We start from the raw sequence: 25,411 nt of genomic DNA on the forward strand, positions 1-25,411 counted from the left end.
GCTGTGCTTATCTATACAGCCAGAGGAAGATTAACCTGGAGGAAACGCTAATCTTGGTCTTGCTACATAAACTACAACAGAACCACATCGTGGGTGATCCTAGGATATCAAAAATGCTCTGGGTAAGTCTTATACGTCCTCTCTTGCCAGCTGCAACATGATCTGGTCAAAGTGAGGATCATCAATTTGAGCATATCAGGGAATATACATCATAGACAGATGCAGAAAAAGGATGTAGGTGCTTTGAAAAGGACTAATATTGACAAAGCTATTAAATCTGGTGTTGGCTAGGGACTGCTTGGTTTTGCAAGTGCTTATTTTGTTTATGAATTTTTTTTTGAAGGCACACATATGAAACAAGCATTGTCTAAAAGTAAACCTATTTTTTAATGCAAAAGAACAAGTTACTTACCTTCGGTAACGATCTATTTGTAAGAAACATTAGTTAGTTATAGATTCCTTACCTTAGAATTACCCCCAGGTGTCAGACTGGATCCGGAAAGATTTTTTCAGCAGCAGTACCTCTGCGTGTCGGAAGGTGGTGTTGGTCGGCTCCGCGTCCGACGTTGGCCTCGTGTAGCCTGAATGTCGTCACAGTAGCTACTCAAGCATTTGGAAAGACAAGGGTGTGTGGGAGGCCAATAGGGTCCTCGTGTAGACTAGGTACTAAAATTTCTTTAGAACAGCGTTAATCAAGAGGAAAAATGTTCAGGGAAGTCCAGGCGGACTGGTTACGCGATGTAAGCTGGGAAACGAGGTTTGGTATGACATCACGTTTATTAACAGCATAAATGGAGTATCTAAGTATATTTCTCGTAATAGTTCCAGTGCTCACACAAAAAGTGAAAGTTCATGAAGTGAGGGGTGATCGTGACATTAAAATTTACATAGCATTAGATCAGAGGCCTCTGGTCCCGCCTAATCTTCTTCAGCACTCTGGTATCGGCGGAAAGGCGTACAACAGACCACAACTCTGTTGTGAATGTATCTAGGACCCTAATTAAATATTCCTGATTCATGCCCTTATGTGGTTATGATAAATCATGTCCTTGTGAAGGCATAAGAATCATACCCATATTTAGTCATAGCCCACCCAGCCCAAATACGGCAAGGCTACTTCCTTAGATTCCTAGAGAGCACAAGTTCTTTCGACACACCAAACCTTTAGCAACCTGGGAATTCCCCATGTCTTTGTTTTGATTTGTCATAGAACTCCTGAGAGCACTTAAGGAACAGTCAGTTCTTAGTGACATCTTTTACTGACGTCTTATGTCCAACCTTACGTCAAACACGGCACCTTCCAGGTATAAATATACCAACACTTGCCTTAAGCAACACACAGTCGTGTGGAGCAGAGCGGCTATCTACTTATCCGAAGCCCAGCTGATGCGAGAGCCGAAGGACGCCGTCCCTCCCCTTTGACACACCGGGAAAGAAGCTACCTTTTCTCACGCTGAGAAATCCAGCTCCGGTGTTTCCAGTCACCCGTGCGGGTTACTGGGAGATCGAGTCCTGAGAAACGAGATACAAGACCTCCTTCATTCTATAACCAAGGTACGGAGCCGATTCAAACCTTAAAGAGACTTCTTGATTCAGATTCTTGGCAAAAAACCCAACTTAACTTAAAACTGCAACTTACTTACTTCTTCCCACGTATTAGGCTTAGGTCAGATACACCGGGGTAGGCGTATCTTAGAAGCACCAGTTGAGTCCGTTAGTCAATGTTTTTATGTATATAAATATTTTATCCGTTTTAAAGTATCATATGGCTAAGAAACCATATCAATGCTTTTACAGTATTATTTCATAATACTCCTTTTACTGTACGCACTTTACTTCATGATAAGTATTGCAATTGTGGCAATTCATTTCTCTTGCATGAGAAAGAAGACTGCTCAATAAAATAACACCTTTTATTGAAAACGCCCGTCTCTCTATTTCTCTGCACCCTGGTGAAATTAAGCATGCACGATTGACTGAGTGGAATAGCTGTCTATTGTTTTCACACGACTCTGGAGATATACTCCTTATTCTGGGGGAGCAAAATTGTCATGTTAAATGGTTGTCAGAAGCTAATCCCTTCTTGTCTAAATCAGGGAAGTTAACCCCTCCCTATTCATTTGAGAAAGTTTCTAGTGACCTCTGAGCTAGCTGGCAAAACTAGTTAAGTCTAACATAGTCAGTAGAGACCTAGATGACCTCAGTCCTAGGTCTACACTGCTGTTTATGTTATTCCAATGCGCAGAGCCTATTGGGAATATAGGAACTACACTACATGGCGCCCAACGTTTGGTAAGGCGATCATCTAACGCAAGATACTAGAGTAACTCAGTTGTGCTTTTCACACAGACCCCTTTCTCCCGTAAAAACTCCAATAGACGTCTGGAGTGGGTGAAAGGTTAATATCCGGCGAAACTTAGTAGGATGAGAATTCTATGTATTAGTTTACGGTATAGTCAACGTTGAAGGATACAGTGTTCCAAAATATTGTGCACCTAATCTTTGTTTCCTTGAAACTTGCTCTGCAAGAAACTTTCATTAAACAATGTCAAACCAAGGGGGACAACGACAAAACCGGTGAAGCCGCAGTAAATGCAAATCAACCGGGTGCAGACCTTACAGGGTTTAATGAAGACGACCATGATGCAATACTCATTCCGGTCAATATAAGAAAAACCATAACTATAAAACTTATAGAAAATGGGGTATCATCAAGAGGTGGTAAAGTTGTATTTGTGGTAGGGGCACATGAATATCGGCAGAGAGAGGTATTCTATTCCTGGATAACTTTTCCAGCAGCACATGCTGTGACACGTGAGTTCCACTATTATAAAATAGCGGAATCTCCAGAGGAATACTCTCCTTTCGAGGAAATTGAAATTCCACTAACATACCAAGAGCACCTGCTCTTATTTAACCCCTTCGAGGCTGATGACGAGCTGGGCTCGTCATGGTGTAGCCTCCTCAAACACTGATGACGAGCCCAGCTCGTCATGAATAATGGGTTTTTTAAAAAGCAAGCACAGCAGCAGAATAAGAGCAGCGCGCATGTGGTTAATGGCGCCCTAAAACATCAAAATCACATTACCAGGCTCGGTCCACTAGGTAGACCAGGAGCCACGTGGCCGGTTCTAGCCAGCTACACACCACACCCAGACATTGAAGCAATGTCAGACGGAGAACTTTTGGTTCAGCTAAAACAATTAATTAAAATTCATAGACAATTGTCCAATATGTCATGCGGACTTCAACAGTCCAAACTACAATTAAAATTCCACAAAATACCCCTCATCAGGGAAACACAAATAAAATTACACCCCAGAATATACAATCATGTCTTGGTAAAACACCCGTAAAACGGGAACAAATACCATTCTGGTAAGCTCAAAAAATCACTCAGATAGAGGCAGTATTTCCTGATACTACCCCTCACGAAAAACACAGAATTCTGACTATCTGTCTCCCAATGGGGATCGCACCACATGTGGAGGACTGTGACACTTGGGGCACGGTCTTTGCTTCTATCTACACAAAAACACATGGTATTCCATCAATGGCGGTTATACCAGATGTACTAAGACAGATTCAAAACGAATACGGTCCAGAACCTGTTTTAACTCTGGGTATGAAATTACTGAAAGACTTTAAGCAAGTCTCGGCTATATTATTAGCTAACATAAAAGGAGAAGCAGAATGTGTGGCATGCCGCCAAAAATTAAAGGAGACGGATAGAACAGACCAACCTTTTGAGCTTGCTAAAATAACTGAAAAATCCTATGAAGAATTAGGCAGAGATAGTTTGGGTGGTAAACCAGTAAAACCCCAACTAATTGAAAATCCTGAAAAAACCTTTATTAAAAACAATCTCAATTCTCAAAAGAAGGAGTGGGAGGGTAATTAACAAACCACTTTCAGAGAAAAACAATCTCAGTCCAGAGGAAGGTCTCCCCAACGGAGAAATAGATCTCCAGAAGGAGGGCGCAAGTCTCCCCAAAGCGAGCCCTCTGAAAAAAGATACAACCTTAGAGATAGGGATAAATTAAGAAAACCTGACAGATATCAAGATATTGATACACGTCCCTCTCGATCTTTTCAGACTTCCACACAGAAATCGGAAAGAAGAGGACGGTCAGAACACAAGGAAGAGCACGTCAAGTCCAAAGACAAAGAACCTGCTCATCAAAGAAAAAAATCACAATTTCCCAGTAAGAAGGTAGCAAGTATTTAAATTAAACATGCCGAGAATCCTGAGGACACAACTGAAAAACGGAGAGTGGGCCCAGACAATGCTAGAAAGCGCAGCAGAAGTGACCATAGCTCGCAAGATCCTGATGAATCTTCTGGAGACAGTGGACATGAATGAATACATTCAGGTGGAAACTGCAGACACGCGTGTTAGCGTGCCCCATAAACTATATGAAATAACATTACGTATAGAGGGAGATAAAACTAGGAAAATAAAAGGTCTCTTTTGGGAGAGTCTATCTAAAGGCTATGATATCCTGTTAGCTGAAAAAGACTGGCCACCAGAGTTTGTCAGGGAGTGCCCTCATGGCGAAGAAATGATTATTGATTATGCCTGCCTTCTCAAATCATATACCAATTCATAAAAAATACACATTTGCAAGAAAATGGGCAGTGGCCCAAGCCCCTGCCTTATATAAAAATCACGTAGGATGGGATGAGGATTCTCCTCCCCACAAAATCCAGTTCAAAAATCAACCTACTGCACAAAGGCAGTACCCAGTTAAACAAGAAGCTAAAAAGCAAGTCAGGGAGATCTTAGATCAACTTGAATATCAAGGGGTGATCGAATCATGCACCTCTCAAATGAACAATCCTTTGTTTCTTGTCTCCAAACCAGACTATTCATATCGTCTAGTTTTGGACTACAGACACCTTAACTTCTGTTGTAAAACATTTGCAGTACAAAACTCACATAGTGCAGCACTAATGAATAACATTGTGCGCAAAAAATATAAAACGACATTAGATATCTCTAATGGATTCTTCTGTCAAAACATTGCACCTGAAAGCAGGTATTTGACCGCTTTCTCAATAATGGGATCGCATAAAACAATTTTGCCGACTCCCACAGGGATTCAAGAATAGCCCAGGATTATTCTCAGCAAGGGTAACAGAGTTACTACAAATATATGATGATGAGGCATTATCCTATTATCCTATGTCGATGACATCTAGCTCACAGATGATGACCTGGAGACTAATTTAAGAAAAGAGTGAACACCATAATACTTGGGTTCGCATCAGAGGGTTACAAATTCAACTTTAAAAAGTCACGAATTGCCCATCTAATTGTCCTGTTTTTAGGATATGAATTATCAAGTGAAGGCAAGAGCCTGGCAGACAATTTCTTAGAGAAATGTGCTGTACTCCAAGCACCAAAAACGCTGAAGAATTTACAATCAATATTAGGTTTCTTGAATTTCGGAAGAACATACATACTAAATTATGCAGAGAGGGTTAAACCTCTCTATGAATTAATAAGACCTGATTTCAAACAAATCAATTGGACTCAGAAACACACAGAGATTTTGAGATCATTGCAAATAGACATGTTAACTAAAACAAAATTACAAACTCGCGAAAACATACGCAATCTTGTAATCCAAATCATCCCAGGAAGATGCAGATTCACATACCTGACCTCTAATGAGGAAGAAACGGTACCTATAGCTTACAAATCACATTTGTACACTCAAGCTGAAATGAAATTTAGCTCTATAGAAAAAAATTCTGACTGTGGTTAAAACTGCTGTAGCAAAAGAAAGAACCCTAGCCTAAGGCAAAAGAATAGCTGTTTTTACAGCAGAATCAGCCCTTGAGGCATTAACAAGTCCACGTAATCTGAATACAGTGGCATTAGATCCAAAATGGATAGAATGGGAAAATTATTTTGCTACAAAAGACGTGAAATACTATTTTGACCCGAAACTGAAAAAACTAGATGATCTAGAATATGAACGAGAATATCCTCTGCCAATCGAAATTCTGCCTCTGGAACAATACAACTGGGTAATCTATATGGACAGATTCGCACAACACTACAATGTATATAAAAAATCCTACAATGCAGCGTGCGCGATTGTTAAAGGTCGCTGGCGCTCTGATAAATTCAAATCAATGATTACCAAAACTGAATCACTCAGAAACTGTTCAGCTCAGCGAGCTGAAATAAGATCTTTAAAGATGGCGCTTGAAAATGCCGATCGCGAATTCCCCACACTAATAGTGTGTGATTCGTATATCTGCGTTAAGTCTTACAACAGTGACATGTAGACATGGAGTAAAACGGTTACAAAGATGACACAGGTGCCACAATAAAGCATAAAACGCTTTGGGAACAAGTAGTTCTTTTAAGAAAAAACTACGAAAGACTCACGTGATACACGCACTGAGTCATCGACGTGATGGCGTTCACGTTGCAGGGAATTCATTGGCTAACACAGCCACAGCGGAAGCGGTTTAACCGGCTTCCGTAGACACTGAAAAGCGTTCAGAAAAAGAAATAGATGGGAAAACCATGCTGGCAGTAAAAGCCTCATTAAAAGGCGATTATGCAGCATTACCTCTCAACTATCCACTCAGTAATACATACATAATGGATGCAAACTCCGTTCCGTTTGCTCGAATCCCTGGAGTGGAGGATAGAGTCATTCCAAACACGAACCGGAGAATCTTCTTGCTACAAGAAGCACATATGGGATTGGGTCTGAGGCACAAAGAGATCCTGAAATCTCTGATGGAATTACAATCAGAGTATTGGTGGCCGGGAATGAGCGTAGATATCTACAATTTTGCAAAAAATTGTGAGGACTGCAACAGAGATCGCAGTTGTGAACCAGACCAGCCAATAGCACTGATACCACTATTAGATAGCATCAGGCTATCTATAGCGCAGAAATCCAGTTGGAGAAATGCATCCCCATAATTATTAAGGCTGAATTCACTTAAAAATATAGACCCCAGCACTCGGCTGACGCCAGAACTGTTATAAAAGATTTGCGAGTCTTTATCCGCACATACGCAATGGGCATGCTGCATTCTGATCAGGGTCCTGCGTTTAGCTCTCGAGCTTACAAAGAGGCCATGAACAGCATGGGCATTGCATTGCGGTACTCTTCTCCCTTCCATCCTGAGGGAAATGCGGTTGTGGAAAGATAAAAACGGGATATAAAGCAATCTATAATGGCGAGGGTATTAGGTTCAGGTGATGGGTGGGTCAAACATTTAACAAGTGTCCAACATAGTCTTAATAATCTGCCAAGAAATTCTCTAAAAGGTCTCACTCCATACGAACTATTGTTCGGAACTAGAATGCGAATTCAGGATCTTGATTGTCACACTTCAGTGGTAGAAGAAAAAACCTTTGATATCAAAGATCGTTTGGCTGTTTTGTAGAATTTAAATGAAACAAGAAAAAACCTGAGTAACAAAGTTGAAACAACAGCCGACAGCCACTGAAGAAAAACCACCTGTCCCAGCAAGACCTGTCTGGATTCCAAAGATTGGGGATCTGGTCAGAGAGAAGATCGCGGTAAAGAAGGAATTTGGGCCTTCTTACAGAAAAGCAGTACCTGTCTTAACTATCAGCGGAACAAGATCAGTTGTACTACCGCCCCTTGCTGGTAAAAAGGAGAACAGAGTTGTATCCATCGACCTAGTAAAACCACAATCATGTGGCCAATAATAAGTAGTAGGCCAAGTGGACTCCCAAGAAATAGCAGAATACCGAAATTTGCTACAATCCAAGAGGCTCATACTGAGAGACTAATCACATTTGATGAACCTGCAGTGAATAACAAAGGACTATGCAATAATGCCATGGAACTTGTGCCTCTTGAAACCCAAATTGCAACAGTTCGTCTAGAAACACCAGTCTACAATGATGTAGCCTCTGACTATGCTAATGAAACAAAGAAAAATGCAAAAGCAAATGAAAATCCGGAAAAAATTCCATCAATTGACAGAACTGCATCTGGCTACTTCATCAATTTCGACGACTCCTCTGAAGATCCAAGCGAGCATGAAGAAACGCCTCCAACAAAATCTTTCAAAGACAAAGTAATTGAACTTTTTCACAAACTAAAAGAAACATATCTGATTTCACCATGGATTGAATTTTGGATTGTGTTAGGTGTACTTACTCTCCTGCTTTGGCTCATCATGGTTCTATGTTTGGGAAAATTCATTGATGGAAAATATAGTACAATGGACACAGCAAGTCAGAACATCAACTTGGTCCTAAAGCCTCACACATCCTCCCACATCGAGAAAAGAGAACTGACATCAGTAAACATCTCAGCCAATCCAATACCCGGTGGGGTAGCACGGGACAGAACTGATTATGACATTTTTGGCCGGTTTAACTCTTGAAATATCCACACCAGTTTAAGGTTTCATTAAGTGGCTTTGTGACACCAAGTACATTCTCTGATGATTGGGACTTTGAAAACATTAATAATATGATGTCAGATTTAGTAATGTCATCCAAATTTACAGAACATGATTACTTACAGGGTTCATCGAATTATGAAGAGTTATACTGTTATAATCATTATGGTGATCACTATTTGCATAAAACTGCTCAGCCTAGAAATGTTTTATCTTATAACCAATGGGAACACTGTCCAACTCCGCCAAAAGGCAGTTCGAAAACATTTTATGAGAAATTCCAGAACTTCTCAGGGTTTAATAACAGTGATCCAGAAACGTTTTATTTGAAAATGTTAACTAGGACAGGAATGAAAACAATGCTGACAAATACTACATTGATTTATTCTGAAAAATTTTATGACAAAATGTCTACATTTGGTTTCGAATTTTGGAAAAACACCATTGAAACAAAAACGATCTGGGGTTCCAACGATTGGCAAGTACAAGGCCTAGAAGCATTATTTAGGGCCAGCATGATCCCAGAACAAATGATATTCTTGAATGACACAATTCAACAAACTACTTGTCTTGGCCTAGCTAAGATAAAAGACTTAAATACATAGTCTATTCCGAAACCCATAACTGATAGTGACAGCACTACAGATGTGGAAATAGACGTATCCCATTTTACACCAAAACAGAACACATCCTGATTGGAAAAAGTGGTTGATCTGGTCAACAGACACAAATAACTGTCAAGATAGATTCCTGAACAAAACACAGGGGTTCAAAATAACCATACCAGACCCAAGATACTCCCAGAGACAACATCCAGGGATAGTTACAACATACAGTGTAGGGAAACTATGCCTTGAGTGGCTAGAGAAATCCACACTGGCTGAAATTAAACAACACTTGACTTTACTTAAAGACGGTGCTGACTTGCGTGATTTCATATTGGGACCACGCAAACAGCGGCAAAAACGTTTCATAGCGGCCGGTATATACGCTGCGTACAACGAAGCTTGGAAAGTAATGCAAATTGAAACAGCAGAAAAAATACGAGAAATTGATCGTATAAATTTGGAAAAATCACTTTCTGTAGTGGACAATGGGTTAACGACTCTGTCCTCCAGAATATATTCACTGGACAGCATTGTATCATCTGCTTTTGATATAATAAAGCAGGACTTACTAATGTTACAACATGGTCAGTCTCAATTACGTTTTATTGTACAGCTTGGTTGGACATTGCAAAATCTGCGTTCAGGCTATGTACCATGGCGTTTAATCAACACAACGTCATTATTCGGTATGGATTAGTTACTTACCTGTAATCCTAGTTCTCATCCAGGGGTATACTCATCAAAGTCATAATCTATGAATAATCCCCGCCCATGTGCGGGATCCCGGAGCATATAGAAAATACATATAAATATATATGTATAAATATGTGAAACATATACTAGCAGCCTAACAAACATTTTCTAACTGGCAAAAGTGCCACAAAATTACATAAATTAGTATACATACAGTAGTACCCTTCCAAACCCTAAGGAAGAAAGAGCAGAAAACATTTGTCTACAACAATGCTTTATTGCCATAGGAAAACCTGTAATTGCAGGCATTTGCCAGTAGGCTGCAGTAGAGTATAAAGCAAACAGAGAAAACTGACACATTGCCTTTAAGGCATTAGAGTAGGGGTACCGTGCCTTTAAGACCTGAAGGCAACCCCCTGCTCCCATGGTGCACCACAGGTGACAGTTGGGTCAGTTCTTTTTGGAGGTGAATAACACCTGAGGAGATCAATAATTAAACATCTCATAACTTAGTAACTTTGCTCGTCCGGGGAGGTGGGCGGGAGCTTATGACTTTGATGAGTATACCCCTGGATGAGAACTAGGATTACAGGTAAGTAACTAATCCTTCTCATCCAGGGGATACTCATCAATAGTCATAATCTATGAATAGATTAGCAAGCTCATACCCACAGTCTCGCGGACGAGCAAGAAGTGTAAAAACTTCACAGAAAAGCTAAGACATATATTGACAATACATCTTAAGCAAACAAGTTCCTTAAAGAGGCCTGCCCTACTCTGGCATCGGCCTGAGTATCTGAGTCCAGGCAATAATGGCGGGTAAAGGTATGGACAGACCGCCAAGTTGCCGCTTTACAAATTTCAGAGATAGGAACTTTACGAAGGAGAGCTGTAGTGGAAGCTTTCCCTCTGGTAGAATGTGCATGTGGTCTACCCTGCAAGGTTTTGTTAGCTAGTTGGTAAGCAAAAGCTATACAGGAAACAATCCAGCGAGAAATTGACCGTTTGGAAGCTGACAGACCAGTATTCGTACTGCCATAGTTAACAAAAAGCCGGTCAGACTTTCTCAGAGGCAGGGTTTTTGACAAGTAAAACTTCAGGACCCTCCGGAGATCAAGGGAGTGTAATGACCTCTCCGGGGGAGTGGAAGGATTAGGAAAAAAGGTAGGTAAGGTGATAGACTGGTTGATATGAAAGTCTGAAACCACCTTAGGCAGGAAACTTGGGTGTGTTCTTAAAACCACCCTATTGGCATGAAAAACCGTGTAAGGTTCCTTGCAACACAAGGCCTGGATTTCGCTGACCCTACGGGCAGAGGTAATCGCCACTAAAAAAGCAGCTTTCTAGGTCAAGTGCTGCAAAGAGGCCTTATGGATAGGCTCGAAAGGAGCACTCATCAGCTTAGTCAGTACAATATTCAGCTCCCAGGGAGGAGAGGGAGACCTCACCGGTGGGAAGACTTTTTTCAGGCCTTCTAGGAAATCCTTAACTACAGGCATAAGGAAGAAAGATGTCTGATTGGGAGACTTCCTATATGCTGTGATGGCAGCTAAATGAACCCTGATGGAGGGATATTTCAAGCCTGATCTTGCTAAATGCAAAAGGTATGGAAGAATCACCTGCTCTTGGCCATGTACCGGGTCAAGAGAATGTTCACGACACCATATGAAAAACCTATTCCACTTAAAAGCGTAAGACTTCCTAGTGGAGGGTCGCTTAGATTCTTTAAGAATAGTCATGCAGTCTGCTGGAAGGTCTAGATGTCCATACTGGATGACCTCAGGAGCCATGCCGTCAAGCGAAGGGAAGGAAGGTTGGGGTGCAACACCCTCCCCTGGTCTTTGGTCAGCAAGTCTGGACGGCATGGTAGGCCCCGGTGAGGAACCTTCTACATCTGAAGGAGATCGGGGTACCACCACTGGCGTGGCCACTCTGGTGCTATCAGGATCATTCTGGTGTTGGTCCTGTAGAACTTCTGGATCACTGCCGGGATCAGAGGCAGGGGGGGAAAGGCGTAGAGTAACGTTTGAGACCAGCTGATCAAAAGGCCATTCCCCAGTGATCCCTGTCTGGGGAACCTGGACGCGAAGACGGGGCATTTTGCGTTGTCCGCGTCTGCGAACAGGTCTACGTCTGGTACGCCCCAACACCAAAAAAGTTCTTGAGCCACTTCCTCGTTGAGCACCCAATCGTGCGCTTCGACGAAGATTCTGCTGAGGCAGTCTGCTTGGACGTTTTGAATTCCTGGTAGATGAACTGCCACGACGGACAGGCCTCTTGCTAGGAGCCAGTGCCAGATGGCTTGTGCTTCCAGAGACAAGACTCTTGACCTTGTGCCTCCCTGCTTGTTCAGATAGAACATCGTTGTTGTGTTGTCCGTCTGAATCTGGAGGTGTTTGGTGCGCAGGGCAGGATAAAGAGACTTGAGAGCAAGATGGACTGCTCGCAGCTCCAGGAAGTTTATATGATAGCCTTGCTCTATCTCGGACCAAAGGCCTTGAACTTGGAGTTGGTCCATGTGAGCACCCCAGCCTTGGAGGGAGGCATCCGTGATAATTGACTGAGATGGAGGAGGACGATGAAACGGAACTCCTCGTAGAAGATTGGATCGTTTCAACCACCATCTGATCGAGTTCCTGGCTCCTTGAGGAAGCATGACTCGGTCTTCCCACTGATCCGATCTTTGAGACCACTGATCCTCGAGGGCTTGTTGCAGAGGCCTCATGTGAAGGCGAGCATTGGGCACAATGTAAATGCATGATGCCATCGATCCCAGCAGAGAGGACACTTGTCTGGCTGTTGGGGCCTGATTGTCCAGAAGAAGGCGAGCCTTCAGAAGCATAGATGACAACCTCTCTTCCGAAGGACACACGCTTGCCTGAAGTGAGTCCAGAGAAGCACCCAGGTAGTGGATCCGCTGGGAGGGGTTGAGAACTGATTTCTTCGAATTGACGTGAAGATCCAACGACTTCATCAGTTTGAGGCAGAACGAGAGATGGTTCTGAAGCAGAGACGGAGTGGAGCTCTTCAACAACCAATCGTCTAGATATGGATAGACGAAGATCTTTCTTTTGCGGAGAAAAGCAGCCACCACCGCCATGCATTTTGAGAATGTCCGAGGTGCAGATTTCAGGCCAAACGGTAGTACTCGATATTGGTAGTGACGCCGTCCGATCTGAAATCTTTGAAACTTCCGATGTTTGATGGACACTGGTATGTGGAAGTAGGCGTCCTGCAAGTCGATGGCACACATCCAGTCCCCCTGGTGTAGGTGTGGGAAGATCTGGTGCAGGGCAAGCATACGGAACTTTTCTTTTCGTATGAACTTGTTTAACCTTCGAAGGTCTAGGATGGGTCTGTAGTCTTTGACAGATCCTCGTTTTTGAACCAGGAAATATCGCGAGTACACTCCTTGATTTCTGTGAATCAAAGGAACCTCTTCTATGGCCATTTTCTCTAGAAGGACGGAGACTTCGTCTTGTAGCAATTGAGTCTTGTAACGTGGAAGATGTTGCAACTGGGGAAACAGCTGAGGAGGAGGAGATTTGAACCTCAGCAAGTAACCTGCTGCACAATACTCAGCACCCATCTGTCTTTTGTAATGGATTGCCACTCTGTCGGATGATGAGAAACACTCCCTCCCACCGGAGTGGTGAACAGACTTGGAGGAAGCAATGGCTCAGGGTTTAGGAGGTTGTTTTGAGTTGAACTGCTGTCTGGTATTGCCACCTCTTCCTCTGCCAGGACGACGCTGCTGGAACTGCGTCTTCTGTTGTGACTGGGTCTGCCACTGAGGGGTTTGAACCCTCTGTTGGAAGGCCTTCCGGTCACCTTGGCGAAAGCGTTTCTTGAATTCCTTGCGCTTTTCTAATCCCACAGCTTTGACTGTGTCCATTTCAGCTTTCATTTTGGACATCTCGTCGTCCGCGTGTGGACCAAACAGTAATTTCCCATTGAAGGGCAAATTCAAAATCTTCTTCTGGGCATCTGGTTTAAGCCCTGTCAGGCGGAGCCAGGCTGAACGACGGGAACAAATGCCACTTGAGTAGCCATGAGCCGCAAGATCTGAGGCATCAACTGCGGCGCTAATAACTTGATTGGCTACCAGGCCTCCCTCCTGCAAAGTCTCCAGAAAATCTTGGCGATCTTCCTTGGGGAGCTTGTCTGTAAAACGAGTCATGGAGTCCCAAAGAGACCTGTCGTACCTTCCAAGTAAGGCAGAGGCACTCGCCACCTTCATAAAGGAAGAAGAGGTGTTGCATACCTTCCTTCCAAAAGAGTCCATAAGCTTGCTATCTTTTTCAGGTGGTACTGAGGAAGACGTAGAGCCTGCATGGGACTTCATGGCAGCCGCCACAATGATAGAATCCGCAGGAGGATCCGATCTGAGGAACAAGGGATCCTCTGCAGGGGCCTTATACTTTTTGGCTATTCGAGATGGAACAGATCCCACCACTGCTGGTGTGAGGAATGTAGCCATAGCTGGTTCTAGGAGGCCAGGGACCAGGGGAAGTAGAGGTCTGGGCGCTGTACGATGACGGAGGGTATCAAAGATCACGGACGTGGGAACCACTGGAGTGGTCAGCTTGATATTAAGCTTTGTTGCTCCTCTGACTAATACATCTGAGAAAGTCGCGAGGTCATCAATCGGAGAGACTCGGGAAGGTGGCGTAGAGGAATAGGTCGGAGAATAATCTCGGTAAGAAGACCTAGTCGATGACGACCTTGTGGAAGACCTTGTACGTCGCCTCCTATGGGACCTGTCACGATCCCTGTTGTGACTGTCCCTAGATCTAGACCGATGTCTTGATGGAGACCTTGGTCTTGGCCTGACTGGAGATTTGGATCTTGGTCTTGGCCTGACTGGAGATTTGGATCTTGGTCTTGGCCTGACTGGAGATTTTGATCTTGGTCTTGGCCTGACTGGAGATTTGGATCTGGCAGGTGTCTTTGACCGCACTGGAGATCGTGATCTGACTCGCGATCTGGGTCTGGGTGACCTCCTGGGGCTCAGAGGAGATCTAGCTGGTCTAGCTGGAGTCTTCGCCTTAGAAGGTGAATATGTACGGGAGTAGTCCGAGCCCGGACTACTCTGTCCAGATTCAGCCCCTTGAGGATGAGAAATCAAGCTGCCCCCTGATTTGGGCGTAGATTCTGGAGAAACCTGTACAATGTTCAAGCCAGGAGATGACGATTTTCCTCCTGAAGACTTTGAACCCGGTGACTCCACCTCTACAGTCACTTTATCCCTCGACGGCGAAATCCTCGACGTCGAAGAAGTCTGGGTGACTAACGGCGTTGAGCGGTGTCTTGAATCAAGCCGTGAAGAGGCCGACTGAGAGCCTCGACGTCGATCCGACCTCGACGTCGATCTTCCTCGACGTCGATCAGGAGACCTCGACGTCGATCAGGTTGAGTTACTTCATGACGTCGAGTCGACGACGTTGCTCGACGTCGTCTCGACGATGACCTTCCTCGACGTCGCGTCGACGGCGACCTTCCCTGACGTCGCCTCGGCGTCGACCTCCTTGATGTCGAAGGATGGGATCTGACAGTCCCTCTCGACGGCGGCCCGCTTGCCAGCGGCGACCTCGATGCCGTCCTAACTCTCGACGCCGATCCCTCCCAGGGTGGCGGAGAGTGTCTCGACGTCGACGGAAGCCTCGACGTCGACGGAGACTTAGAAGTAGCAGCAGCCATGGACTTCGAGCCCGAAGCATGGTGCCTCGACGCCGACTTACTTGACTGCGGCGGAGATCTTCGACGTCGTGAAGATGATCTGGGCCTTTTTGACGGCGTCCTCGACGTCGACGGAGATCTTCGACCTTCATTCCTCTTTCTGGAGACAGGAGAGGTGGAATGACGCCGTTTCTGGGCATGCTTGCTTGTAGAAGACGATCTAGGGGCTGAGGAAGCACCCACCTGGTGACTCTTGTCCATCTCCTGCATGGCATGAAGTCGAATCCTCTCCCTGTCGCGAAGAGTCCGACTTTTAAATTTTCTACAATGATGGCACTGATCAGGAATGTGTGAAGATGGAAGACACACAATAGTGTGGATCATTCTGAGCCATCTTTTTGTCACAAGAAGGACATTTCCTAAAAAGAGCAGGCATTCTGACAGGAAATTCCTATGGGTTACCACAGAAAAATAAATCAGAAGCCTTATTTATTCAAAAAATGTCGAATAATTTGAGAAAACTCTCTCAAAAAAACAATTTCAGTTGAAAACTGAAGAGCTCAAGCTCCAGGATCCTCACAGAAGGAGCCGGAAAAAAGAACTGACCCAACTGTCACCTGTGGTGCACCATGGGAGCAGGGGGTTGCCTTCAGGTCTTAAAGGCACGGTACCCCTACTCTAATGCCTTAAAGGCAAGGTGTCAGTTTTCTCTGTTTGCTTTATACTCTACTGCAGCCTACTGGCAAATGCCTGCAATTACAGGTTTTCCTATGGCAATAAAGCATTGTTGTAGACAAATGTTTTCTGCTCTTTCTTCCTTAGGGTTTGGAAGGGTACTACTGTATGTATACTAATTTATGTAATTTTGCGGCACTTTTGCCAGTTAGAAAATGTTTTTTAGGCTGCTAGTATATGTTTCACATATTTATACATATATATTTATATGTATTTTCTATATGCTCCGGGATCCCGCACATGGGCGGGGATTATTCATAGATTATGACTATTGATGAGTATCCCCTGGATGAGAACTTTAACCTTACTGATAAACAAATCAGTTTGACACAAAAAGGAGCAGACTATACGATTCTGAGCATTGAAAAACTTGAGAGATTTCCATTGACAATGTCAGAAAGACCTGTCATTGAATGGATAATACACGGAACGATTACAATTCCGATAACAACTTTCCAGTTTAAATACTGCTAAGAGCATATACCTGTGGGCCAGTATGAAAGGTTGGGTAAAGAATACATCAAATCAACCTGGGATTTACCTTATACACACAGATGTTATAGTGAAGGGAACAAGGAGGTATTCCTTAGTGGTAAAAATTGTAAAAAATCACTAAGCGGTACACTTCCGTGTCAAGGTATTAATTTGCATGGAGCCTGCGAAGGGTCTTCGAATAACCTTTCATGTCACCTGCATGGCATACCAGCAAAACGGATAGAGCCATTTTTTAGACCACTTTCTAACGGCAGTTACGTTTTACTAAGTGACCACAGCTGTTGTGGCATGCTGCCAGGAAAAGCCTATCTGACGACCGTAACTTCCAGGGCCGTTTGCTGTATGCAAGTATTGTATCCACACAGCAATCCAGATATGGGGGATGCGTTATGGCCTTCGTTGAATGTCTCTTCTATTCGAATTGATACTTTAAGCAGAATGAAGTCTATTCTTTTACAGACAACTGTGCCTTTAATGTCATCTAAAGAAATGTATGATCTGTAAGTGGCAGGGACATCGGCAGAGATACATTCCCTTTTATCGACAAATTGCCCCGTGCATTTCGTAGAAATGCCAAGCCAAATCTTAAACATGTCTGATACCAGTGGCATCGCACATGTATTTAAGACAGTTTTTTCGGGACTGTTAGCACCCTTTGAAACAGTTCTGGGCATCTTCCAGAATTTTGTCCATTCTGTCTTTGGCGGCCTACCCTTAATCTTGGGACTCGTGGCAGGAATTTTGTTTTTGCTCCTTCTGCACCGATATGGCAAGCCAACCCACAGACAAGACTCAAGCAATGATGGAAGAAACGATCCTAGCAATACGATACCGAGACCATATCACTTAGGTCCTCGGATTGGCCCGGATAAGAGATCTGAGTACAACCTGGTTTCTTTCATTTAGACCGATCTGGCAAGATTGCATCTTACCTGTGCTTTGATGTCTGCTATGCGGAGAAGAATGCGTGTTGGACGTCAATCTTACACTACCATCAACAGTACCAATGGATATTGATACTTTGCTAGGTCCTGTAACGACTCATGCATCGTGTTGTTCCCAGCGGCTACCGATTCTGATGACAGCATTCGTTGAGACTTCACCACTACGAGTAGGTGGCGGTGAGGTACGAGAGGAAAGCAGCACCAAACAGGTACAACCTTCTGTGAGCATTGCTGATCCAAACATCGATGATAGCAATCACGCAGAGAACTGCACAGTTGCAGTATTTTCGAACTTGGTCGAACTTTCACCTGATGTGGTAGACCAATTTTTTGCGAGTCTGTCTGAAATGATGTTCTCCCCTGAGCAACCAGAATGAACATTTTTAACAAGCACACAGCGTTCCCTGAACTCTGAATTCGGCCTTCAGTTTTTATAAACAAAGCTACAGAAAATATTTGGAACTATTTTTTTCCCCTGAAAGCGAAATTATTTTTTTCCATTTCCCAAAATATTTACTCTTTTTTTTGGCACATGGTACTCTGCTTAAAGTAGAACTATTCTTTGAGAACAGACCTTCTATTTTTCGGATACTAGAGACAATATTTGACCTCAGCCTCTAGCACATATACAGCATTTTGTATAAATATGTGATGGAATGGTCTCAACCTTCTTTTCTGTGTTAAGAGCCGTTTCATGTGTAATTTTCGCAATTCATTCAGCTGATATATATATGCATTTATCAGAATGATGACACTGCTTGAAAAGCGTACAGTACCAATACTAATTTTCATGTATTGACCATATACCATTTCAAATGCGAAATATGTATTTTGGGGTGGGTTGGAAAACACACATGCATCATTATATGTTTACTACTGCTTAGTTTTTTAGTAATGATGGACATCAATCCATGGAGTGGGTGTTGTGTTTCTATCTAGGACCCTAATTCGATATTCCCGATTCATGCCCTTATGTGGTTATAATCAATAATATCCTGATAAATGCATAAGAATCATATCCATATTCAGTAATAGCCCATGCAATCCAAAGCACAGCACGGCTACTCCCATCGACTCCTAGAAAGCACAATGCGTTCTTTAAACAAACCAAGCCTCCAGCAGCCCGGGAAATCCCCCCTGTTTTTGTTTTGATTTGAACAAGAACTCCTGGAGTCCAGAAAGAACTGTTAGTTCTTAGTGACGTCTTATGTCCAACCTTACGTCAAACTCGGCACCTTTCAGGTATAAATATACCAACAGTTGCCTTAAGCAAACACACAGTGGTTTGGAGCAGAGCGGCCATCTACTTGGCCGAGAGCCCAGCTGATGCGAGAGCCCACGGAAGCCTCCCCTCCCGTTTGACGCACTGAGAGAGACGCTGTCTTTTTCTCCAGCCGAGAAAATCCAGCTCCCGTGTTTCCAGCCTACCCTTGCGGGTTGCTGGGAGATCGAGTCCTGAGGAAAGAGATACGAGACCTCCGACATTCTATTACCAGGGTACGGAGCTGACTAAACCCTTAAGAGAATTCTTGATGCAGATCCTTGGCAAAACAATCTTAACCAACTTAACTTAAACTGCTACTTACATACTCCTTCCCAAGTATTAGGCTTAGGTCAGGTACACCAGGGTAGGCGTAGTTAGAAGCACCTGTTGAGTACGTTAGTCAAATGTTTCTATGTATGTATATATTTTATCCATTTTAAAGTATCATATGGCTAAGAAACCATATCAATGCTTTTACAGTATTATTTCATAATACTACTTTTACTGTACGCACTTTACTTTATGATAAGTATTGCAATTGTGGCAATTCATTTCTCTTGCATGAGAAAGAAGACTGCTCAATAAATAACGCCTTTTATTGAAAACGCCCGTCTCTCTATTTCTCTGCACTCTGGTGAAATTAAGTATGCACGGTTGACTGAGTGAAATAGCTGCCTATTGTTTTCACACGACTCTAGAGATACACTCTTATTCTGAGGGAGCAAAGTTGTCCTGTTTATGCGGTTGTCAGAAACTGAATACCTTCTCGTCTGAATCAGGAAAGTTCAGCCCTCCCTATTCATTCAAGAAAGTTTCTAGTGACCTCTGAGCTAGCTGGCGCAAACCCAAATTAAGTTTAACATAGTCAGTAGAGACCTAGATGACCTCAGTCCTACGTCTACACTGCTATTTATGTTATTCCAATGCACAGAGTCTATTGGGAAAATAGGAACTACACTACATACTGTAACTCTCATGTGCCTGCTTTTATTTCGATGGCTTGCCTTGTCCAACTTGTGTCTGTACCTTCCCTGGAGGTTTTTTCTAATTTACTTGTGTTTCTCCACTGTTCACTTTTAGGGAACTACTTTTTCTTTTGTCTTAGGCACTCCACTAGAGTGCATGTGTTTTCTAGTTGTTTTCAAAGTGTGATTCTCTTCTCTACCAGCACGTTCTGTGTTGCATTCTCACCTATGTGCTTCTCCACATCTCCCTCCATGAGGCGCACCCTCTCGTGCACTTCTCCTGTCGCATTACTCTCTCACCTGTGTTCTCCGCCCTAGCTCCACATGGCTCTCTCTTTCCTGTTTGTTTTTCTTCCTCCATGTGTGCCAAGTTACTCTCTCTCTTGGCCATTTGCTTTTCTCCTCTCACACTTTCCATGTTGCTTCCGTCCCGCATTGCTTTACCCTCATCCCGCTTTAAAAGAAAAATACGCTTTCATAAATTTTTTCTTTTTACTCAGATTGGTAGAAAAAAAAGTCTGGTTCATTTTGTAGCGTGCACATATGTGGTGCATGCATTTAGAAAATGAACTGGCCGACCACATAAAATAATTTTATTTTGAATTCTTCTTTCTTAATGCTGCTGTGCTTTTGGGGATGCTGTACAGCATCGCTGGAAACCAAAGGGGCAACCTATTGGCTTTGCCAGTCCTTGTTTATTTTTGGGTCAACGTGTACTTGTAGAGTCCGTTTTGATGTATAGATTTACACACATTTTTCCATAAGGTTATACCAGCGCATATTCCGGCCGGTCATTGCTCCTTACTCTCCCACTTAAGTAAATTGCTGGTAGAAGCAGAACATGTATAGTGTGATTAATAAAAACCAATACAATATAATATGGCAAATGTTCATAAAACGCAACAAGGATTTTAAAAAGTCTTGGCTTAAAATACAGAGATAATTAGCAGCACATTATACATTTTCCAATTAGTTTGGAACATGTTCATGAATTTGACAAATTTGCTAGAAAAAAAGTCTTCTATAGTATTAAAACAGTGTAATGCTGCCTCATTGCAGGTTTGTAGTACCTTTTTCTGAATGTTGCAATTATGAAAGATCGCCGCCGCAATGCAAATTTTGGGCAGCAGCAAACTTTGTGGGCTATGCTTTCTCTGTGGTAACTGCAAAATGTGCAGGCAAGGATAAGTCTTGAATCTCCATTTTTGTTTAATTTTCACAGCACCAAAAAGACCAAAGCGTAATAGCAAAAACTTAATTCTTAGAGCCCATGGAATGAAAATCGCATGAGAAGACAAAATGTTAGTGTTTATATGCAAGCAGGAAGCACTGCTCACGAGGGCTGAATTTCTGACGGTTTCCTTCATGAGAGACAGAAAAGGAAAATGTTACTTACCTGCAAGCACCTGTTTGAAGTGTGTTGTGCTGTAGATTGACATGATCTCCATACTCCTGCCATCCCGTGTTGGGATTGGATGTTTGAAAGTTGTTTTTCTTTGAAGAAAGTCTTTCGAGCCACAAGGTGCCTGAGCCTTTTACCTCAGTTGGCAATGCACATGGGCACCGTCTCCATGTTAGACTGTTAATTGCACAGGGGTTGAAAGGAGTATGGAGTGCTGAGTGCGGAAGTTATGGTGAAACACGCAAAGGAAGTTCAATGGTAAGAAATGGAAAACGTTATCTGATACCAGAGCCACAAACTTCCAGGAAGGAGGGTGGGGGCATGTGATTTAACAGACTACATACAAGGAACAAAAGCTTACAGGATAAGTGGCATTTTCCATTTGTAGCATGTGTTGCTGTAGATACGCATGCTTTAAACGGAATGTAAAGCAGTACCTCCCTGCAAGTGGTAGCTAGAGAGTGGATGATGCAAATGTCTGGAAGAGAATCCTGAGGACCATGTGGCCAATCACTGATTGTTGCCTGGCTAGAATATCCATATAATAATGCTTAGTAAAGGTGGGTGGGGTTGCCCAAGTAGGTGCCTTACAAATGTTCACTAAAAAAAAACATGGTTGCTGCTTTCATAAGTGTAGTGTATATCCTGGGGGTAACAGGGACACTCCTGTTCGCTTTGGGATAGCAGCTCTGGAAACATTTGACTATACACCTTGCAGTGTCTGTTCTGGAGATAGATTGGCCCTGTGTGGTTTTGCAAAGGGTATGAACAATCGGTTAGTCTTGCGAAAAGACTTTGTCCGCTCAATGTAGTACATGAGAGCTCATTTGACATCTAGGGTGTAAAGAGCTCTCTGCCACAGAGTCCAGTGAGGAAAAGCAACAAGAGCTCAATTTGAGGGGGAAGTGGACACTAATTTGGGGAGGAGATGTGGGTAGTTTCTAAGCACTACTCTGTCTTTGTGAACCTGAAAGAAAGGCTCTTGTATTGTGTGGGCTTGCAACGCACAAACAAGTCTGCTACATGTAATGGCCACAAGAAAAGCTACCTGCTAGTAAAATATGGTTAAAGAGTGGAGGGGCTCAAAAGGGGGTCCAATGAGTCTGGTGAAGACTATATTACATTTCAGACTTGTGCAAGGGGGACACTTGGAGGACTAACTCTGTTGAGGCCTGACATGAAGGGTTTAATGACTGGCATGCAAAAAAGGGAGAACTACTCTTGGTTTTGCATGTAATCGGCCATGGCTTAGTGGAGAAGTGTGGCTCACTGGTTAGAGCAGGCAGACCCTGAAGCAGAGGTCAGACCCGGGACCAGGGTTCAATTCCCGACGCGGCAGAGTCTTGAGCTCAAAATGTCCATGGACTCGATAATTCTCGCTTCAGTGCCTGACCTAATCATGGGTTCACACTCTGCAACTCTGGGCATTAAGCTTGCTTAATCTCCACAACGGCCCCCCCGCGGCGGGATGCCTGGCTTTCACCTTGGGGATGCCCTGTAGGGGCTATCTCACAGGGAAATGCCAGGACGGGTTCCCAAGGCAAGCGCGGAGGTGTGGATCCCGATGGCTTCACTTTCGTTTTCTTCAACGGGAGTGGCGCATCAGAAATGTCCGTGGCCGGGCCAGGAGGCGGGGCTGCTGGACTAGTAACGAGGTCTTGGGTAAGGCCCGAAGGCGATCCCTCGACCTGGGCCGTATGTTGGGGGTTGACCCCTGAGTCAGTTTGAGGATGCTCTTCCTCTGAGCTATCCCCCACGGTGGCAATGGCCCCATCGTCGTCCCCTACCTCGTCGCCGGCTTCATCAAACTCTTCGTCTCCCGCGTCGTAGTCATCTCCCTCCGACGCAGGGCTAGAGTCCGAAACCTGAAAGACATCGTCGTCTTCAACAAATTCTTCGAAGATGTTGTCCGGCGGGGGCGCCGGGGGTGCCGACAACTGGGCCTGGAGTCGAGCGGCCCGACGAAGCTTGAGAGTCTTCTTACACCGGAACTTTGAGCAGGCCATACACCTGGCCTCATCATGGTCCGGTGACAAACATTTGTTGCACACAGGGTGCACGTCGAGGTGTGAATACTTAGAGGTGCACACCGGGCACCTCTTGAACGGAGTTCTATCCATGTTCAGTAGTCTGGAGCGTCGAGTAGGCCCGTCCGCGCCGACAGCACGCGGAGGGGCAGGAAGCGTTCGGAGCTGAGAAAAAAGACAAACCCGAACGAAAACGATACCAACGCCAAGCCTAAAGACCTTTTGGTCTCAAGTTAGAAAGTTAAACAACTATCGATTCCGACAGAGGGAACCGAAACACATCCGAACCCAATGGTGGAAAAAAACAATCTGGGGATGGAGTCGATGCCCATGCGCACTGTAGTCCAGGGGAGGAGCCACCTATCTCGTGATACTTCGAAGACTCTTCCAGGACAACAATGTGCAATCATCCGGACCCAACACTAGGCGGCGATCTATGCACAGATATGAATTCAGCAGCCCACATGCCTCGAACACATAATAATAATAATAATAATAATAATAATAATGGCTGCTTAGTAGCAGAAGTGTAGGCAATGCCTGACTTCTGGAGGTGGAGGAAATGATAGCTAATGTCCTGAACTGCCAGATTTAGACACTCTTGAAGCCGAGGAATGCAGTAGTGGTCAAGTCTCATTCACTTCACTGCATAACAGAAGCAAGTGGTGGGCCAGCCGACTTCTGCAGGATGCCATACATTCTTGTGGAAGACGCAGATAGCCGAACTAAGACCACAGGTGCCAGTTGATTGAAATCTCCAGTACTGCTGAGTACCAGGGCTGTTTGGCCGGGTGCAAGCTACCAGGATGAAGATCTGAGACGTCAGCCGCATTTTCTGAAGCACAAACAATAGGAGTGGGAGAGGCAGATAAGTGTAAAGAAAGATCCCGGACCAGTTTATCCATTGTGCATTGCCCAAGGACAGTGGGGGTGGGTAGCTGGCGGCAAATCTTGGGCATTTAGCATTTTCTGGAGTGACAAACAAGTCTATGAGTGGTGTGTCACATGTTGGAAATAGGACAGCAGGACCTACAAGTGGAGCTCCCACTCGTGGACTTGTTGATGCGTCCTGCTGAGCAGGTCAGCAATGTTGTCCTACCCCCCAGTAGGTACTTTATAACAAGGTGAATGCTGTGAAGTGCCCACTGTCATGTCTTTTGTGTTGAAGAGGAACAAGTGCATGCACCCCTGTGTTTTTGAAGGTAGTGCATAGTGGTCATACTGTCAGTTATGATTAGAACTACCTTGCCCTAGATGAGGGGAATGAAGTCTTTGAGGGCAAGGTTTATGGTAAGGAGTTTGAGGTAGTTGATGTGGACTCTGGGTGATAAGGAGCCCACATCGAAAGAATGGTCCTGTTTTCCAGATGCGCCTCCAGCCAGCATCGGTGGTAACTCACAGAATGGGGTGTAGGAAGAGCCTGTTATGCAGCAAATTGTTGCTGTAAAAAGCTGCTAGAAGGCTAGCAACCCCTCTGTGGGTGTGTGCAGGCTTTGCCTGTGCCACTAGGAAGGGCTGGGTCTGAACGGTCTTTAGGAGGAGGGATTTGATGCCTGTGTAGGAGAAAGTCTGCATGTCTACCGGTTACTGTTGCTTGCTTGCGCTTTTCATCATCCAAACGTTGAGGTAGGAAAAATATAGACACTGCTCCTTCTCAGCAGCTACTACCAACAGGCACTTTGTGATGACGCTTGGAGCTGTGATGACACCAAAGAGGAGTATCTTTAATGGCTAGTGATTACCACTTACAATGAAGCAGATTTAGGGGCAATGGGCGAGATGGATGTGGACATAGGTGTAGGCATCCTTGAGGTCTAACGGCATCATATGATCCCCTTGTTGCAACATAGGATTGCCTACTTGCAACCCAAGAATGACATCCTGGACATTACCGTATGGAAATATTCGGACAGGATGTAATGAATGAGGGGACGTCCTTCTTGGTGACAAGGAAGTAAAGAGAATAGCTCTGCCTTGCTCCACTTGTTGGTGGGCACCAGTTCTATGTCCCCTTTCTGAATGAGTATCTGCACTTTTTTCTGCAGAAGGATGAAGTTGTCTCTGCTAAGTGTACGATTGCAAGGTAGGATGTTAGGAGGAGGTGTCAGAAGTTCTAGGCAGTAAACGTGGCAGACCACAAATAACATCCCTGTGGTAATTTCCCAGCATGGGAGGAAATGCTGA

The 25,411-nt window shown here is 44.1% G+C and overlaps 1 protein-coding gene across 1 annotated transcript in view; it reads right to left on the minus strand.

Moving 5' to 3' along the window:
* Positions 1–25,411, minus strand: part of MTO1 (mitochondrial tRNA translation optimization 1) — a 342,142-nt gene that overhangs the window by 132,730 nt on the left and 184,001 nt on the right. The gene's annotated exons all lie outside the window — the stretch shown is intronic.

This window comes from Lissotriton vulgaris, chromosome 7 (genome assembly GCF_964263255.1).
Source record: "Lissotriton vulgaris chromosome 7, aLisVul1.2, whole genome shotgun sequence".
NCBI lineage: Eukaryota > Metazoa > Chordata > Amphibia > Caudata > Salamandridae > Lissotriton > Lissotriton vulgaris.